This window comes from Protopterus annectens, chromosome 5.part0 (assembly GCF_019279795.1).
Source record: "Protopterus annectens isolate FY-2018-M chromosome 5.part0, PAN1.0, whole genome shotgun sequence".
Classification (NCBI taxonomy): Eukaryota; Metazoa; Chordata; order Ceratodontiformes; family Protopteridae; genus Protopterus; species Protopterus annectens.
The window spans coordinates 597770351-597791777 of NC_056735.1; positions in this window are offsets into that span (position 1 = coordinate 597770351).

Sequence of the window (21427 nt, forward strand, 5' to 3'; positions counted from 1 at the left end):
GCAGCTCTGTATACTTTTTCTAATGTCATGTTATGTCCAGATATTCATAGGATGTCCAATTCTCTGGCTCATATCTTCAGTCTGGTCCTCATAAGTGTTGTGCATGTCTGACAGATCAGTGGGATGATGTTATGATTTTTGGCACTAACTAATGAGAAGCAATTGGGTCTTGGAGTTGTGCTATTTCAGTCAATATATGTTAGAACAGACAGTGTTACTGTAGCAACTGTCTCAGCTTATCTAGTCAAGTATTTCAGATATCTCCCTATTTTCATAGCTTCCCCCCCACTTTGTCAAGCTTGGTCAAGATTCGTTGCACTAAGGGATTCTGAGCATACCTCTCAACTGTGCAGATTGTTGCAGAATATCCAGGTTTATTGCTCATACTTTGTCTCTGTTCCACAAATTATTTTAATTTCTCTGGTAAATCACTGTGATGATCTGAAGATTTCTGTCAGTAAATGATGACATAATTTCAGTTCCAAACCTCATATCCTTCAGAATGTGTATGCTGAAACAAACCCTGTAACTCAAGCAACTTTCTACATTTCTAAGAGCAATATTTGAAATACGTCCCTAGTTGTTGCCCATTGTCCCCCCATTTTTACAGCCTTTGCCCAGATTTCTTACACTAACAGGTTGAGAGGTATAGATTCATACGTAGGTTCATACGTAGGTAATAGGCTATCGGCCCTAGGGCCTATACAAGCCTAGCCAAAAAGGTATCCTGGCTTTTGCCACCCAAGAAAATTATTTTCCTGTGCCCCTGTCGAGCAGAGCCACAGAGGTGATCCCCAGGGTGAATTTCCTATTTCCCATTGTTTTACCATATAGACACATATGATTGCATTCTTGATGTAGCCAACATACTGCTGAACATGTAAAGAAAAAAAGCAAGGTAAGGACTGCCACTCCACTAATGAACCCAGGACAGGCATGGGACTTCAGTGACAGGCAAGGCCATCTCATCTGTCCGATAGCTGTGCTGGCTACCCACTCAGACAGCTGATACCACTGCAGTCTCATGACCTCCTTCAGTGTCAGCAGTCTGCCTTACCTATGCCTTTTCTCTTTACATGTGTCCATTCAGCAATGGACCTAAGGGATCAGGTTCTGCATTAGCAAGCCCTTCCTATCATCTAAACTCTACACATGCCTGATAAAAGCAGACTAAAATCAGAAGTATTGCAGGATGGTCACTGACATATTAGATTGTACGTGGTAGCACTCTCCTAAAACAGTTGTTCTTTCTCAGCATCCTCACCAGCTCCTTACTACAGTTATTTGCCAAACTCAGATAAATATATTTTACACAACACATTTCATAATAGAGTTTTACTTGCTATACTGGTCCTACTTGGCAATGGGTGTTTTCCATTCTTCTCACAAGCTGCATGTTACCAATCCTGCATAGCTCTCCTCATGCCATTGTGGAGGTCAGTCAAAAACAACGCAATGCCCACCTCAGTTAGGTGAACGCCATCCCTTCTGAATAGGTGAACATCTTCCACGGTGATGCTGTCATGGTGGATTGTAGACCCACTGACCCTGTGCATCAAGCCATGCATGAACTCATTCTGTAAATGTCTGGCCTTGTTAGCTGCCCGTTGACTGTTTGCTGTTTTCCATATCTGTCGAGGAATTATATCAGACCACACAAAATGACAACGTGGCCACCATGACTGCAGGTGTTCAAAAATTGCTGTGATTTGAAACCATGGCCTTCCATGTGGTTGACTGATGACATCATTCCCTTCAATGTGCAGCACAAGAATGTCGGGCTCAGGGTAGATGGAACACTTCTCTTCCAACAACTGCAGTACTCTGCTTCAATGCATACTTCTTCTTGCAATCCAGTATACCTTCACACTGGATGTGGGGAAGCTCAAGTTGTGATGGTTTTCAGTTTCAGAGACATGGCTGGCAGCCCAGTGAATGTAGGAATGGCCACACTCTCACTTGACATTCTCCTGGTCGTGAAGCCATGTCAGTGTCAAAAGGTGGACAAACCTGCACAGGAAAGAAATTGCAAACAGATTACTACTGATGTTTGACAGATGTATTGGAATACTATATATATATATATATATATATATATATATATATATATATATGTCTATCATATGCATTACCTGGTTAGCCCATCCAAATCTTCCATCCTAGCCACAGGGGCAGTATTCTTTGCATTAGCATGTTCTAATATTCTAATACATGTCAGTGTGGAGTGCAGAGGCATTCGTTATAATTCAGTAGAAATACTATATCATTGTAATTCACTCAAAATAGTATAACACTTGGATGTTACTGAGCCCTTCCTCCTACCACCTAATTTCCACCCATGACTGACAAAGTGTGGAAACATGCCCAACTATTGAGTATAAGCAGAAGTACAGTAATACAAGCAGAAATGGCAAACTTATCTGGGTCATCCATGTAAGAATCAGTCACAAAAGTAATAATTCCAGTTATCGCATCTGACCATCTATCTGGTTATAATAAGACCCATCGGTTTTCCTCAATGCAGTATGTGCATATTGTTAACAGATAATAAATTATTCTTGAAAGCCATAAACAAAAATTCACACGTATCTGTATTACGATCTTCAGCAAAAGTCTGACCATGTATGCACAAGCACTTCCCTGGTACACAAATGAATTATTTCCTTTACCAACATCTTCATTACTACATGTTATACACCTCCCTAAATGAAACATTCACCCAAATGACCCCTTCAGGAAAATGTTGAGATATGCACAATCACCAGAATTAAATATATATATGTGTGAACAGTGTATATATGTGCAAGTACATTATGTACCTACATATATATCCATATACACACATATGCACAAATATATATATACAAGTCCAATCAATACAACACCGGAATACGACAGGAGTGTGCTGTATAAAATCCAAATTATTAAAACACCAACAAACAGCACAAAAACATGGCCAGGATCAATCAACAAATCCAATGCGCTGTTCAAACTTTTACTTGTTTCAAAATACGTTCAAATCACAAGCAGCTACACAGTTTTTGGTATATATGCTCAAACTGCAAGCAGCTGATGATAAGCGATGAACAGCAAAGGCGTACTATCACACTTTTAACTTTCTTTGCAACTTCACAAGTGGGTGGGTGATATTAACACCAGACTTGAGCAGCATTTTAAAAGAAGGAAATTATATAATATCAGTTATAAGGATCTGAGGAAGGGTCGTGGTGGTGACCCGAAAGCGCTTATCCTATGTTCTTCCTTTTTATTGTTTTTTGTTATTTTAATAAATTTATGGATTATTTAGTACTATTTAGTGCTTGGCTCGAGTATATGCTTCAATAGAAAATATATTGTGTATGGCATGTCTGAGTGATATGGAGCTACGGAGCTACTAAGCTGTGCTCTAGAAAGTTAAAAGTATGATAGTACACCTTTGCTGTTCATCGCTTATCGTCAGCTGCTTGCAGTTTGAGCGTATATACCAAGAACTGTGTAGCTGCTTGTGATTTGAATGTATTTTGAAACAAGTAAAAGTTTGAACAGCGCATTGGATTTGTTGATTGATCCTGGCCGTGTTTATTGTGCTGTTTGTTGGTGTTTTAATAATTTGGATTTTATACAGCACACTCCTGTCATATTCCGGTGTTGTATTGATTGGACTTATTTTGTTTCTATATGGAATCGAGGGAGGCATGGCGGAAGGATGAGCTGAAAGGGCAATGGATGAATACACTGGTAATGGATATATGAACCATGTGGTACCTCTAAGAGTAGAAGAAAGACAGTTATCAACACAAAGTAAGTCAAATAAATTTTTATTCAACAAAAGTGATAATCCATTATTGAAACTAAATTTTATGGAGGAAGCGATACAGACTGAAGTGACAGAGAACGAGAGAGAGAATGTTTTAGACATGAGAAAATTTTATAGTAGTGCAAGGGAGATGGAGGATGTTCTATATGAATTAAAGAGACTAAAGTGGCAACGGCAGCACTTGGAGGCATGCCTGCACTATAATATTGTGCCGAGAGGCCTTAGAGTTTTATTAATGCCTAGGCAAGGAAACTCTCAGCCAGAACTGTTGAAAAAATGGCAGAGTCTTAATCTAGAGCACAGCTGTAGCTATATGAAACTTTTAATAGAACACTATTTACCTAGAGAAAAAGAATTAGTGAAGAAAATAGAAGGTTTACAAGCATACTTGGAACAGGAATTTGACAGTGAAATTTGTACCTCGAAGTTAGAGGAGATATACTATAAGATCTCGTTATATGATAATAAGTTGGAACAAATAAAGACTAAGAAAATTAAAAGAGACTATGCTGAATTTAAGAGAGGGGATGTTTTCACTTGGTCGAGGGACTTCATTAAAGAACAGCAAATATCTAAAGCGAATTAATCATATAATAAACAACCACAGAGAGTTGCAAGAAGGTTTCCGTCTAATGTAGCTGATGGAAACAAAGATAAAACGAATAAGAACAGTGATAGCCCAAGTGATAAAAGTCATAGGGATATTGTATCTACACAAGGAATAGTGCAGTCCACTAATTGGATATTGGATACCTCTAGCTCAAGTCACAATATGAATAATCAAAGAGAAGGAATGAATCCAGGAGCTGTATCTAAGAATACCATGAAAGATGGGGGTTTTCCAGTACTCCCACTTTGAATAAAAGAAGTGAGAAACAGGAAGGAGATGAGATCATTAAGCAGAGGAAGGAAAAGAAGGAGGTCATATGTAGAGGAACGGTAGATGAAAGGAATAATGAATCTCTGGTTTTTAACCTCTCATCTTTTGAGTTGACAAGAGCACATGTTAATATTTTAAACAAGGGGTTGAAATTTATACCCACGAGAGGCATGGATGATAATGAAGCAATATTAAGTCTGAGGACATTTGGGAGAGATGTTATGCTGAGAAGCATGTACAAAGACAGTAAAGCGACTGCAATTAATTTGTTTAAGAAACCAAGCAGCTTCATACCACAAAATAATGCTGTCGTAGACACATTTATTAACGTCTGTGAACAAGAAATTATTGACTACTTACAGAATAATAAAAAGAGAATATACAACACTACTAAAGAGGAAAAACAGGCTTTAAAAGAGTTAGAAGAGAATGAAGAATTAACTATTAGAGCCGCAGATAAAGGTGGAGGGGTTGTCTTGATGGACACTGTGAGATATAAGGAAGATGTAAGAACTCTCCTGCAAGATGCTACCTCATACAAAGAGATTAGTGAGCATGAGTTAGAAAGGATTAAAATGAGAGTGAGGCTGTACCTGGAGGAAATGAAGGAGCAGAATCAGATTACAGTGGAACTATGTAGCTACTTGCAAGTTGAATACCCACTAGTGCCGATGTTCAAATGCCTTCCGAAGATACATAAAGACCAGCAGAAACCTCCAATGAGGCCAATTGCAGCTGGAGCTAGATGGATTACAGAGCGTGCATCCATCTATGTGGAATACCACATCAAGAAAATCTTAGAGAAGACTCCAGCTGTATTAAAAGATATGAAGTCGTTTCTTGGAAAATTAAGTGAATATAATAATACAAAGAGAAATAGAGAAAAACATCTTATGGCTACTATGGACATCAAAAATCTGTTCACTAGTATCCCTAACAGCTATGGCATTACAGCATTAAGGGATTTTTTACTGAATGAAGGCACATATGGTGAAAGGCAGGTTACAGTGTTGTGTAGTCTGATGGAATTGATCTTAAATAATAATGTCTTCATGTTTGATGGAAAATTTTATATACAGCTCTGTAGTGTAGCTATAGGTACGCCATGCGCCAATAGCTATGCAAATATAGTATTGGCGCAATGGGAAAATAAAGTGGCTCATCAGGACAACCCTTGGAAGAATTACTTGAGGGTCTATCAAAGATTTGTAGATGATATATATATTATGTGGGAAGGAGAAGCTATGGAATTGACAAATTTTCATGCATATTTAGAAGACAGCACAAGCTTCCTTAGATTTACTATGGCATATAGCAATACGCAAATGGATTTTTTGGATATGCGTATTTCACAAAATGAAGAAGGCATTATAGAGACCAGCCTTTACAGAAAAGAATGTTGGAAGAGCAACATCTTACCAAGAAATAGTATGCATCCAAGGTATACTCATAAAAATATAGTTAGAGGACAGTTCCTAAGAACTTCAGGGATACATTCAAATGATGCCACTATTGGTCTGGCTATGAATGATCTGTCTGAACATCTGAAGGTGACAGGCTATAAAGAGAAGGAGGTGTCTGAAGTGAAACAACAAGTAATTATGGAGAGACATGGCAAAAGGAAACCATTCCTAAAAGGAGGATATGAGAACATCTACGATGGTAAGAATGAACAAAAAGAATTGAGGATGACGCTTACGCACACAACAGATACTCAGGGAGTCTGTGAGATTGTTAAGAAAAATTGGAAAATATTAATGTCAAATGAGGAATGCAAAGGATTGGTAGGAGAAGAACCTAGATTTTGTTTCAAGAATGCAAAGAATTTAAAAACAATATTGTGTAAAGATAACTGCTTGGAATCATATGTCACATCAAAAAGAATTGGAACTTTTAGTTGTAGAAGATGCACAATGTGCAAATTTATATGTACTGATAGCTGCTTCGAACATCCAACTACTAAGAAGAAATATACTACTAATTTTTATGCTGACTGCACAACCAAGAACATTGTGTATTTGGCTACATGTTCTGCATGCAGCAATTTCTACGTTGGAAAAACTGTGAGACAAATGAAAGAAAGAATGTACAAACATGTTAGTGAAATAAGGTTAAGGGATTATAAAAACCCACTTGCGAAACATGTTAGAGACAATGTGAAACAAACCTTTATGTTTAGAGTCTTGAAAATTGTATTTGCCTCAAAAAGGGGGGGGGTGATAATAACACCAGACTTGAGCAGGAGGAAATGTTTTGGATTGGAAAGCTTAGAGCACATCAGAAACCAGGACTTAATACAGCATTCCCTATGAAACCCACCTTGAAAAGGCGGAGACTGAAGAGGCACTTATGACACACCTGCCTGAGTAAGTGTGACTATGCAATAGACTGCCTTATTGGTGTAAACCTGCCATTATAAAAGAAGGAAATGATGTAATATCAGTTATAAGGATCTGAGGAAGGGTCGTGGTGGTGACCCGAAAGCGCTTATCCTATGTTCTTCCTTTTTATTGTTTTTTGTTATTTTAATAAATTTATGGATTATTTAGTACTATTTAGTGCTTGGCTCGAGTATATGCTTCAATAGAAAATATATTGCGTATGGCATGTCTGAGTGATATGGAGCTACGGAGCTACTAAGCTGTGCTCTAGAAAGTTAAAAGTGTGATAGTACGCCTTTGCTGTTCATCGCTTATCGTCAGCTGCTTGCAGTTTTAGTGTATATATCAAGAACTGTGTAGCTGCTTGTGATTTGAACATATTTTGAAACAAGTAAAAGTTTGAACAGCACATTGGATTTGTTGATTGATCCTGGCCGTGTTTATTGTGCTGTTTGTTGGTGTTATATATATATATATATATATATATATATATATATATATATATATATATATATAGAGGAACAAAAAATCAGGGGTTTAAGAGGGTAGGCAGTTGATGAAGAGTAGGGGGGTTGCTTGCAATGACTCCAAGCAGAGAAAAAAACACAACCTGGCTTGTGCATTCATCAAAGTGATAACAACTTATAGGTTCATAGGTTGGTACTAGGCTATCAGCCCTAGGGCCTATACAAGCCTAGCCATAACAATTCCCTGGCTATTTCTTAACACACTATTTACTTCCCTGGACCTTTGTCTAGCAGGGCAACTGACGTGATCCCTGGGGTGAATTTCCTTTCGCTCATCCAATCATCAAGGTTCCTTTTGAAGAGGGCCAAAGAGGCACTCTGCTTGACATGTATGGGCAATCTATTCCAGAGTCTGGGGAGTCTCTGGGTCAGGAACCTATCCCTCCAGCATGTCTTGTTTATTGTGATGACAAGGTTTAGATCTCTGGAGCATGTGGCTCAGAGGGATTGGGATTTTTTTAAGTGTAGCATGTCCAACAGCTCTGGGTTTGACATGGCCTTGTATGTTAAGCAGAGATTACCTCTGAGTAGATGATATGCAACAGAGTATAGCTGGAGCTTTTTAAGGCTGTCAGCATAGAGCATCTGCTTTAGGCCTGTTATTCTTTTAGTGAGGTATTTCTGTGGCCTTTCCAGTTGTTGCAGATGTCTTGAGAGGTACATACCAAACTGCTACTTATGTGAATACCAGTGGCAGCAGCTGAGACTTTTCCCAGAAAAGTGATAATGACTCACTGCTATATTGTAACTGCATGTATTGCTAATGTGATAATGACCTTCCTTTCATTACTGCAAGGGTATGCATGCTGAGACACAGGTGATAATTGCTGCACATAACCTGTTGAGTAGGGATTCATTATATTACCTGGTGCAGGTGTTATGTAACACGGACACATGTATCATCAGTAAGCAGAAGGCCTGAGTCAGTCAAATAGTATAACATTTAGATATTACTGAGCCCTTCCTCCCACCTAAATTCCACACTTGACTGACAAAGCCATGAGACATGTCCATACGGGATTTGAGCAGCTAAATGAGTTTATCCCAAAACAAACTTTAGCGACAGCCATATTGCAGATCATCCTTCATAGTTTGCTACAGGGAGATGAGATGTTCTGTGAGCTTTCAAAAGAGTTGACCCTTCCTTGATTCAAACTAAAATGAGTCTTGTCTTCGGCATCCACGTAACTTATGTTTCTATAGCCACTCAATAATAATAACTGCATTTTTTTGCATTACAAATATAATGCAGTTTGGCGGCTTCCAATTTAAGTAAATACTTTCCTCTAATTTGGGCCTTGTTACAAATGGACTGGTTTCCAGTAGAACACAAATGCTGCAGTATTCTAAGTGTACCTGCTTTACAAAATGCTTATTCGTAAGAAAAGCTACCAACCATTAAAAAGCAAATCAGTTGTGTTTTAATGTCATGCTTCTTATGCTGAGAAGCCTCTTGGCTCAAAAACTGTGGACAAAACCTAATTGGGGGCAGGGAGACAGAGAATCAGACAAATTTTAAATATGGTTCTGATAAACTCACAAAGTTGACAGAGTAGAATGTGCAAGCCTGTATTGTCTGAAGCATATGAAGTCCAAAACCCAAATGGTGTAATTTAGTGACTTTAACCCTGAGCGATTTGCCAGCAAATCAAATTTTATGAGGGACAAACCAAAAATATGAGGAAAAAACCTGAAGAGTTGTGTTGTATGACACTGAGTACACCAAGACACATTTTACTTGGACACTTATTTTTTTAAAGATGTACACTTCTCAATTTAAAATTAAAGTGGTGACTTACAGGGCTATCGCCACTGCAAACTTTTAAAGTGCGAAAGACATGCTTTCAGAGGGATTAAATAATTTTCACAAGGAAAGGTATATCTTATAGGTTCATGGGTTAGTACTAGGCTAACTGCCCTTGTGGGCCATTTTAAGCCTAGCCAATTACCTCATATGAGAATCAAATCCTGCACCTTGTGTCTATAAGGTAATACCTTACCAGCCTCCCATCACGACCCTTGTGTATGCCATTCAACATCTTACAAATTAAAATTCTGTTTTCAAAGTCTTACTCTTGTCTATGCCATCTCACCCAGATGCTGTTACCTGCTTGAAGTTCTCTCAGTACTACATCCAACTTTTTAGATTTTAGTTGACAAGGGCAGATCAACTGCCTGCAAATAGTCTTAACCAACCTTCTGATAACATTAAAAAAAACCTTTCCATTTTCCACAATTTAGGGTGCTGGATGACAGTGCATCACACAGTTATGTAAACACATTTGCATTTCTGCCATCTTGCAAGCCTGATTTAGACTACAGTACCAAACAAATTTTCTTCAATGAAAACTTTCCCGTTCCATGGCACTCCCAACATGAAGTCCCAAATTGTTTTAACAGATACTTTCTAGGATCTTTCTTTAGCCAGATGAAATACCAAACTGTGCTAAAATATTTGCTTCTATAGACAAAGATAATACTACAATGTTGCCAGCTTGAGGCATTTTAAGCATCTTGCATCTATTGTCAGTTGCTACCCAAAAACAAAATGCTATTTAACATATTCTTTGAACAGAATTGTATCAATGCCAAAAATTTTTATATGCTACAAGTCATAATGCAACATATGAAACTCATTTATTCAGTTCACTGTACGAGAGCACCAACAAATGAACTAATATTGCTGGTCACCACTGCTGTCACTTACTCCATGCAGAGATACACAAACCCAAACAGCAAAATGGGAAAAAACAGCAGTAGCCATTATTGAAGTGGTTTCTGAAAAGTAAATTTGTACAAAAAACAGTATGTACAAAAAACAGTATGCAGGTTAACTATAAACTCATTACTGCAAAGAGACACCACAAAAATAATTGCGGATGTAGGCATCCCATTGTGTTACAATGACAGCCTTCAACATTTTTTTTTTTAAAGTCAGCTCAACCAGCTTTATTGTAAATCCATCAAGTATTTGCAGCGAACGTTCATCACCATATACCAGGAAACCAAGAAAAAGCTAAGATTGAAAAGAACTATTGAAGTACAGTAGATAACTTATTGCATAGCAACAGCACAGTGACAACAAACTACTGTTTTTTCTAACTTCCTACAAGTTCCTGACATCTGCAGGAGACTATACACTGAAGACCATAGCTGATGAATAATAGTTTTCTGAATGGGAGCATCAGGCACTATCCTGCTTTGTGAATTTATTTCCACTCTACAAAACGGAGCTAGATATAATAAATCTAATGTAGCTCTAAAGGCCACAGAAGGTTCTTCAGTGTACAAAAGGTGAAAAGATTATAAATCTCTCACACATATATTTAATTTTTCCCTAACCTCGGGTATACCCCCAACTACTTTCAAGCATTATCTTTTTTTTCCAAAATGTAGCTTACCTACTGATTTTAAGGACCATAGACCAATCTTAAACATAAGTCCTCATTCTAGGATATGCCACTTTTTAATAAGGTCGTCCAGATTAAGTAACTAAAATATTACTAAAAGGAAATGAGCTCCGACACTGGATTCATAGCATTGACATTTGGATTATCTGCGTTCATTCACAGCCTGGTCGCCATCTCAACTGTCCTTGGTTTTGGCTCAGAAGTTTGCTGGTTCTACTCTGGGAGAAAAGATAGTGACTTAAACTCAATAAATAACGTCAGTTAGAGTTATAGACTTCTTTTACTTCAGAAAATGAATGCTAATTCCCAGCTTCTAACCTTAACAGCACTAACACTTCAGCCATCCTTTGGTTTAAAGATAACAGGTTTGCGAGCTATATCCTACATCATAAAATACAGAAACAAACTGTACTTGCCAACAACTTCCAAGCATCCTACAAAATTGTATCACACCCACCGAATCTGAAACATGGAAACCAAACCAGTCAGACGTGGAATGTTAATGACAAAAATGTTATGCCCAGCCCTATATCACAACCAAACTTCAGCAACTTTATTATTCTAATCACAAAATCACAACAAAGGGAAACTAGATGTCAATATTCCATGTACCCACAATGGGTTTAACCATTACTTAGACTGAACTGTTGAAAAAAAAAATCGAGCTCTACATGACATACAGCACCTTAACTTGAAAAATAAAGAAGTATGCTGATTTCTGCTACTAAGGGGTAGTTACGTTACTTACATACAACTTCTTTTCTGGGAGAAATACCTATACTATACTTCTTTATAAGATGCTACTGCTAAAAAAATCTTTTTCATCATGTCAAATACCTCAGCAAATATAGTTGCTTTCAGCACCCAGGCAATAAGAGGAACACCAGCCAAGTTCTTAATGTTCTTCAATGGGATGCCTTTACTGCCACCTCTCACTAGAATGATTGCTACAAAGTGCCCTTTTGTAGTACCGCAGGCTGCAGTTGTCTGATTATTACCTATTGCCACTTGCTGAAATGAGCAGCATCAGTCAAATAATTTTATTAATTTTTCAAAGTCATTCGCTACTTCTGAGCCAGAGTCGGTTGGGGGTATGACGCAAGTGGTGGCTTGGATTGCTAGAATCCGATTGGCTGCCACCACTTGCTTTATCAAGCACTGTTAAACAAGATTTTCTACAATATCTTTAATGTGAGTTTAATGTAAAAACATGCTGAATGATAACTATATAATGTAATTTACACATTCAGTTACCATTTCAGCATGTTTTACATTAAGCTCAACTACAAATTTGGAAAATAGTTTCTCACACTTTTGGAAGACACTCAGGGGTAACAGCTTCCAATTAGTATCTTCTCATGGCATGCTCGGTGTTAAGCACAGAGGGTACTCTGGGTTAATGAGTTAAGAAGACTACCACCTATGTGGTAGCTCATGGGTACAGAGTTTTTACCAAAGGGGATGACAATGCACTTTTTGGCATTGAGCTTGAGGCCATGGCTTTGACACCAGACATCTATCTCAGTGAGGCCCTTTTGTAGGATGTCCACATCATTAGGAGTTTCAGTTATGGCTTCTAGTTTGCAGTCATCTGTGAACTTCATTAGCCAAAGACCTTCTGTACTAGCCTGTACTTCAGAAAAGTAGATACCAACAGGAGAGGACCCAGGACTGAACCCTGTGGTACTCCACTTGTCACTGGTCAGAAGTCGGATTTGGAGTCTGCTACTTTCACAGTGTGGGTTCTGTCAGTGAGCCAGTTTGCAGCCCATCTTGTGACATAGGGATTTATACCTAGTTTAGTGAGTTTATCTATAATTCCAGAGTGGTGGATGGTGTCAAAAGCCTTGGCGAGATCTAGATAGGCTGTGTGAACCACCTTACTCTCGTCTACGGCTTTGATGACTGCTTCAAAGAAGTTAATCAGGTTTAGGATATATGATTCACCTTTTACAAACCCGAACTGGGTGAGGTCCAAAGTTTGGAGATTACCAGTGTCTTTGTTTATAAGTTCCATGATGATATGTTCCATGGCCTTGCAGACCAGGTTCATTAGGCTAATGGAGTAGTAGTTCCCGGGGTCTGTGGTGGCTCCCCCTTTGTGGAGTGGGATAACCATTGTTGTGCACCATTCAGTGGGCACAAAGCCTGAGGTGAGGCTATGATTGAACATGGTGCTTAGGTGGGGTGCCAGTTCATTCTGTAGTTCATGTAGAACGCAGCCTGGGATGTTGTCAGGTCCCATGGATGCTGTGTTCTTGGCTTTGGAAAGTGTGTTTTTTACCTGTGCAGCCATGATTACAGGAACTTTGCATTCTTCCAGTATAGAGATGGGCCCTTTAGGGGGGGGGGGGTAAAGTTAGCACTGAACCTATCTGCCAGGATGTTGGCAATATCAGTTGGTTCTGTATATTAAGTGCCATTGTGCTGTAATTCAGAGCAGATGTCAGTGCTGCCACTGAGATTCTTGACATAGCAATAGAATGCTTTGTGGTTGTCTTTAGAACCAGTGGTGATTTTGTTTTCATAATTAGCTTTGGAGAATTTTATGAGGGATCTCAGCTTCCTACTGAGGCTGACCAGGGAGTCCTTCCAGTCATGGGATTTTACTCTTTTTGCAACAGTTTCTTTCTTCTGTTATAGAGTTTGTTTATGGCAGGGAACCACCAGATTGGCTTCCTTTTTTTGGAGGATAGCATCTTGGTTCTGTTAGGGATAGCATGATCCATGCACTCGTGTAAGTGCTTATAAAGTGCATTTGTGTAGGATTCAGCAGTAGTACCTCTATTCTCCATCTGCATGGGTGTCGTGAAGTTTGCCACTTCTGTCTTAAGAAGCGTGAAGTTGGCTTTGGAGAAATTTTTCACGGTGGTTTCCCTAATGGGAGGTGGGGGCTGGATGTGGATGTCTAAGCTGATTGGCTTGTGGTTGGATCTGACCAATGTGGAATTGACCTGTGTTGTGGAACACCGGTCACCCATGTTGGTAATGACCAGGTCTAGGATATTGCTGTCCATGGTAGGGGTGTGGATAAGTTGATCCAAGACATTGGAATTTATGAATTCCAGAAAACATTGAGAAAAAGAGTTGGTACATGAGAAGTTTTCCAAGTTAATGGTGGGGTAGTTGAAATCACCCATTATTAGGGTGTTGGGTTGTACCCTAATATTTTCCAGTGTATCAAGAAATGAGGAGTGAGAATCCTGGGGCATGGTGGGGGATCTGAATCAAGTTACAATTTGGATTGCGGTCTTGCCCAGAGTTAGTTGCACTTGGATAATCTCGGATGCATTATGCTGAGCAACTAGCCTGGAGGTGTGGGTATCCTTAATGAATATGGACATGCCTCCACCTTTAATGTTTCAGTCCAGGTTAGGTGGCCGAAAGGTGAGGTATGAATTATAGCCTGGTAATGCAAGAGTGTTCTCTGGAGCCTTGAACCAGGTCTCTGTCACTGCACAGACGTTGATGTTTTCCATTTTAAGAAGTGCCTCGAGTGAATGCATTTTGAGGCTTAGACTTCTAGCATTGAGTAGCATTACCCTCAGATTTTGCTTGCTTTGTACATGTTACAGTGGTGAATTTGTCATTTGAACATTGCCTAAAAAAGGCACTATAGGGGTGGCAATAGCCTTAGCCAGTATCCGGAATCCCAGAGGCGACAGGTGCAGGCCATCTCTGGCAAAGCATTTTGGTCTGTCCATCATGTCAGCCCAGGCAGACAGATACTGGATCCCCTTAGAATGACACCAGAAGCTTAGCAAATTTTTCAAGGAAATCATTTTTGTCCTTGTACTATGGTATAATTCTGGGTGATGGCAGGATGCTACTTAGGGCTAGGGTCATACCTGCCTGGGCTACAAGATCGGAGAGCTCCTCCATGTCTCTTTTCATGTAGTCCAGGGAGGTACATCTCAGTTCATTCACACCAACATGGACAATGACAGAGTCATATTTGTACTTGTTGTGGAGTGACCTGAGTGTGTCCATTATGTGGCAGATCATGGCACCTGACATGCAGCTGACAGTAACTTTCTCCTTGCTTAGCCTGGTAAGTGGAACATCAGTGTGCCTAACTATAGAGTCACCTATGACTAGAGTGTTGGGTACGTTATTATGGCTCATGGGCTGTAGTTAAGTGGCACACTAAGTTTGTGGGTTATGTGTCATTTGGGTTGTGTTGGGGGGTGGAGGTTGCATGCGTTTCTGCTTTGGAGGTTTCTGTTGCTTGAGCAGATTTTTATTGAGAGCCTCCGAGAATGTAAGTATGTGTTTTGTGTTGCTATATGTGTGTGTTTTGGTGAAGTAGGTTTTGAGGGACTATGTGATGAGTGTGGTGTGGTGCAAGTGTTTACCCTCTTCTCTTGATTGTCTAGTCCAGTCTTGGGTGAAGAGAGCTTTGCTTCCAGTTTGGCTATATAAGTGCATCTCCCACAGGTTTTAATGTTGGGTGGCAGTAGGAGAGGGTTGTTTGTGTACATGAGGCAATTGCTGCATTGCCCTAAGATGCCCAGATTCATCAGGTAGACAGGAAAAAACACTGGGAGCTGACCCTTAGACATGCCTGGATAGGTGCTTATTTATTAAGTACTAAAAACTGTTTTCCTCTAGACAAGTGAGGAAAGTTGAGTGCTGTAGTAATTTGTAGCTTATTTAGTGCTTACGAGTTCTGAACAATTGCTGGGCTCAAAGAAAAAGATTTCAGTGCTAAAACTAAAAAACTGGCTAGTTCTAAGGGAAAATTTGAAGAGCAGACTTTATAGCACCAGGAATAATTTAACCCTAGCTAAGAGACGATACATAACATGTATTTTTTTTCAATATAACAGTAGCAAATGAGCAAACTGATTTAAACAAATTAACCAATAAAAAACTAAAATCTGAGCCCCATTCCAGCAGTCTTCGATCAGACAAATTCTAACTGCACAGTCCTGTCACTAGGGTGCAGGAGAACCTTCTCCAAAAAAAGATCGCCTGGATTAGAGCTCAGGTTATACAAACAAAGCTAGATTCAGCAGATCTAAAATTAGTTTATGCTACAGCAAACAAGGCATACCAATTTCAGAAAGAAACAGTTCAAATAAGCATGCACAATAAGCCTTTAACCAGAAACTCCCAGCTCAGAAGGGCAGACTCTACCCTCTCCTCCCACAAGAGTGCAGACCACACCTTCTTAATGCAAAATAACTGGCCCGAAGCCCAAGTGCTTAAACCAGAACTAATACACTCTTAGAATAACAGACGCTAAGCCTTCAATCAGCATCTCCCAACTTAGAAGAATGTAAGCTACCTGTCGTGCCACAACAGTGCAGACCACAAACCTTCTTGATGTAAAACAACTGGTCTGAAGCTCAAGTCCTTCAACCAAAAGCTTAGAATAAGTTACACTTTAATCAGGCTACTAACAAGCAGTAATAAATGCAGCAGAATAAATGCAATACAGTAGGAAGAAACCCAAATACAGTAAAAGCAGATGAATAAGGTGCATTTTTTTTATATAGCAATAGAAAACAAGCAAACTGATTTAAACAAATTACCCAATTAACCAGTAAAAAAGCTCAAAACTGAGCCCTGTTCCAGGAGTCTTCAATCAGACAAGTTCTAACTGCACAATCCTGCCACTAGGGTGCAGGGGAACCTTCTCCAAAAAAGATGGTCTGGATTAGTGCTCAAGTTATACAAACAAATCTAGATTCAGCATGCCTGAATCTAGTCTATGCTACACAAACAAGGCACACCAATTTCAGAAAGAAACAGTTCAAATAAGCAGACGCAATAATCCTTTAACCAGAAATTCCCAACTCAGAATGGCAGAATCTAAAGTCTCCTTCCACAAGAGTACAAACCACAAACCTTGTTAATGTAAAATAACTGGCCTGAAGCCCAAGTGCTTAAACCAGAACTAATACACTTTTAGAATAACAGTCACTGAGCCTTCAATCAGCAATTTAGAAGGATGTAAGCTACTTGACCTGCCACAACAGTGCAGACCACAAAACTTCTGATATGAGTGCACTACATGTTATGAGCATGTGTGTATGTATATATACATATATATATATATATATATATATATATATATATATATATATATATATATATATATATATATATTTGAAAAAGCATAAGCAATTTCTACAACTAAAATGGTGTAGTGGTATATTGCAACTTGGCAAGTCTGATTGTTTTGTTGCTAGGCAGAACAGTGCCTGATGGAGAGTAAATAAAGCAGTTTTGAGTGGGTTTGCAAGGGTTTGTGTGATGATAAGCGATGCCAACATAAGTTAACCTTACAGATGCTTGATCTATTTTGGCTTCACAGCATCACACAAACTCGCTTACTCCTGCTTACTCCCACTTACACTCATACTAATTCCTTTAAAAGAAAAGAAAAAGCAGTTATAGGAAAGTGGCAAAAAAGGGGCATGCAGAGGGTGAAACAATATGAAAGGTAGCTAGGGATGTACAGACTGGGTGTAGAAAAGGTCCATAGCTGTCCATTTCTTATACAGCAACAGCTGTGCATTTGTATGGAATTTGGAGGTGAATTTGGACACTCAAACCCCAGAGAGAGGGGTGTGCACAACAAAAGTGTGTTGTCAAGCCAATTAGACTGGATTACGTGTCCAGTGGACACCTGTGTGAAATCAACTATGTATGGGGCAATGACTATTTTGGGGACAGATGCCATTTTTTCTTTGTTAAGGTGAGAGTGGGATGTTGGAGAAGGATTGTAGGTATGTCTGTGGAGGTAGAATGGGTGATGTATGACACATGTGGGGGGTAAACACCTTGGATGGGGAGGGTGGTTGGGACTCAGAGGCCCAAGAGCCCCCTTATGGATACAGTGGGACTGACATCATCACCAGCAGGCAGTCATGACTGCAAATTAAGCAGCCCCAACAGGGCTATTGTCCTGTACCTCAGATACATATATCTCAAACAGTAGAAGCCCCCAACCGATCCCTGGGGTACACCATTGTGGATAACTCTACTATTAGAGGTGGGTTCTACTACTTTGACTGAGTGGCTACTATCATTGGGCCAGTTAGCTACCCATCTGATAACCTACAGGTTGATGGCTAGCTGTGTAGGCTTATGTATCCTGCCTACCTGGGGATTAGTGTGAAAGTATTGGGCTAGGTGAAGGTAGGCATTGTTCACCATCTTCCCCTCATCCCTGTGTTTGTTGACCACTGCAGAGAGGTCAATCAGGTTTCACAGGCCTGATTTCCCTTTGACAATACCATGGTGTGTGGGCCCAGTCATTTTGATGTTGCTGATGTCCCTGTTCATAGTGTCCTTGATATTGCCTCCCATGCCCTTGCAGAGCAGGATAGTTAGGCTGATGTGCATCATATTGGCTGGGTTGGTGGATTGCTCCAGCTTTGTGTATAGGAATGACACTGGCTGTCCTCTGTGCAGGTGGTATGAAACTGGTGCTCAGGGTGTGGTTGACTACAGTGCAGAATGGATCTGAGAGCCCATGCCTGTGTCCCTGTCGGATGCAGCCAGGGATGGTATCATGACTATGGAGACCTCTGTGTGTTGCCTTTGAGAGGGCATTATGGACCTGCTTCCTGATGAGGGGTTGGGGGCAGGTGCCGTACATTGCACATGTGTACCACTGGGGGGATAGGGGGGTGGTGTTTACACTTCACCTGTCTGCAGCTGGTTGCCTATATCTATGCCATATGTGCATGTGGTGTTATTGACCACCACTACAGAGCAGATTTGTGTTTTTCCTTTGGAACTACAGACACGTGTGGAAGCCCCAGTGATTTGCCTTGGTGGATGTGTCCAATTTGCACTCAAAGATAGCCTTAGGTTACATCACATGTGCCCTTATATGCTTGTAAAGACCAAGGTGACATTGCTTCCAGTGAGGCATTTGTTCCTTCTTGGCCCATCCAGCAATTGTTTCCACCGAATATGGCATTAGTGTATTGCTGCTGTCCACCACAGGCATTTCCCCTACCTTGAGGGAGATGGTGTTGTCCTGTCAGGTACAGCTGAGTCCATACAGCTATGTGGGTGCCCACATGGTATTGTGGTGTGGGCCAGGACACTGCTGCTAGTTCCAACAAATGGGATGCTGACTGTACAGCTACTTCTACTTACTCTGAGGAGATTTATAGTCATTTGTGTACAGTTCATTCTGTTTGACACTGTAAAGAGAGGGTGGGGAGCAAGGGAGATGGTGACCTGAAAAGTGATGTCTATGTGGTCAGATATTACCAAGGGGGATGGCACTGTAGGAGTGCTACAGTGGCTACCCATGTTGGTTAGGACCAAGTACATGAAATTCCCACCTGCTGTAGGATTGTTGACTGGCTGATCCACTACATTGCCATTGACAAAGCCGAGGAATCTATGGGCATTCGTGTTCAGGTGGCATAGGTCAGGCACACTATGGTTGGGTATTTGAAGTCACCTAGAAGCAGGGTAGATGATTGAATCCTGACAGATTCCAGCAGGTCCCAGTAGGTGTGGTGGGTGTGCATAGTCATGGTTGGAGGCCTGTAGCTAGCTATGATTTGAGTAGGTGTTTTGTCAACTGTTAACTGTACTTGGAATGTCACCCATGTAACATACTGTTTGGCCAGCCTGGAGGTGTGTATGTGCATGCTAATGTTCAACACTCCTCTTCCTGTGGCTTTGCAGGCCTCAGTTTGGAGTCTAAATGTACGATGGGATGAATGACCTGGCAAGGTTGGTGTGCTTGCCACAGCTATAAAACAGGTGTCAGTGACTGCACAAATGTCAGCATCCTACAGGACAAGGTACGCTTGCATTGAAATGGGTGTCATGGTAAGACACCTACCTCCTGTTAGAGCAAGACATCTGCACAAAGGCACACATCATTGGTGGGCAAAGGCCAGTAAATAGTGTCACTTTATGAATCTAGCTGAAAGACACTTATTTGCCAGCAAAGAAGGTGTCACATTCACAGCTATACTCTGCAGAATATGACATCTGACAATGAGATGTATGCTAATTTGTTATGACTTCAATCTTTAATGGGTTGCCAGTGATGTGCCAGACAATACACAACTGTCTGATGCATTGACTACAAATATGAGGCAGACATGTAGTCAGTCTGCAAAACATTGAACAGTTGTCAGGTATGGGCTTAGTATATCATATACAGTTCAACACGCACATCTGCACCTGTCATGTAGTTTGCACATACCCTATGTACATCTCTTACATTTGTAAGACAAGCATATTATCAGAGTAACATTCACAGGTGACATATGAATGATTACAACATTCCAGGTAGCAGGCCTCTCAGTGACACACTCAGTACTGGACAACAGAGACTCCATTAGTAGTCATATATGAGCTGACCTTTGGTGGGGTGACTCAGGGGCCAGAGATGTGCTCCATGTCAATGCAGGCAGGGCAAGCAGTAATGGCCATAGGTGCTGGCCAGCAGCATGTGAGTTCAGCAGGTGTTGTTGTGGCCTAGTGTTTAATGTCCCATTTGACATCATTGCATCTCTCCTTCTGCATTCCATTACATGCTTAGATGATTGATATACCTGTTATAGTGCTCAGGAGTACCCTCATAACAATTTAAATGGCTAGGTTTGTGTAATTGCAGTCTGTGTTTGTGTAGATGGGTTGAGACCTGTGATGCATAGGCAGCAGCTTGCCTTTTGTAGGTACTGCTCATGAGCAGGTGATGGCCTGTGCACCAGTCGGTGTCTCCTACTTGCTACTTTCATCCCGAGCAGCTGTGTTATCTTTCCATTTGCCAATGCCATAGCAGCACAGTGCTATAATTATGGCCTTCATGTGTGCCTTGCCCCTTTTCCTTGCCTGTGTGGAGGACATTATGGAGGTGTGGGAGCTACAGCTTCACAGGCAGTAGGTGGGAATACATCTCAGGAGAGGATATGTGGAGACAGCCCAGTAACATTGGGAACAAAGCTCCAGAATTGGGTACAGATTGTAAGTCAGTAGTGCTGTTATACACATAGAGGTTTGCTAGTTTAACAGGGTTCATCTGGACATGCATTTTCTGTGTGACTTGATGTCTGACAGTGATATGTCCCTGACATACCTTTCAACTCTTCTGATGTTCACGGACTGGTCAGGGGTTTGCCTGTTATGTTTGGTCTGTTCCTCAGAAAATGTCTGTTTTTGTGGAAGCAGTAGGATAATGTGAGGATTGTACTCAGTAACTGTTGACATCCATTGGTGTTTCAGACACCATATCCTTCAGGGATGTTATGTTACAACAAAGCCTGTGACACTGTCAACTGTTTCAGTTTGTAACACCATTGTGTGAGATATGTAACTCTTTCCACCCTCCTGTCCCCCAAGTATGTCATGCTTTGTCCAGATGTCTTGCAGTAAGAGGGACAGAGGTATGTGATATCATTATTCATTGACTGCACTCAGTG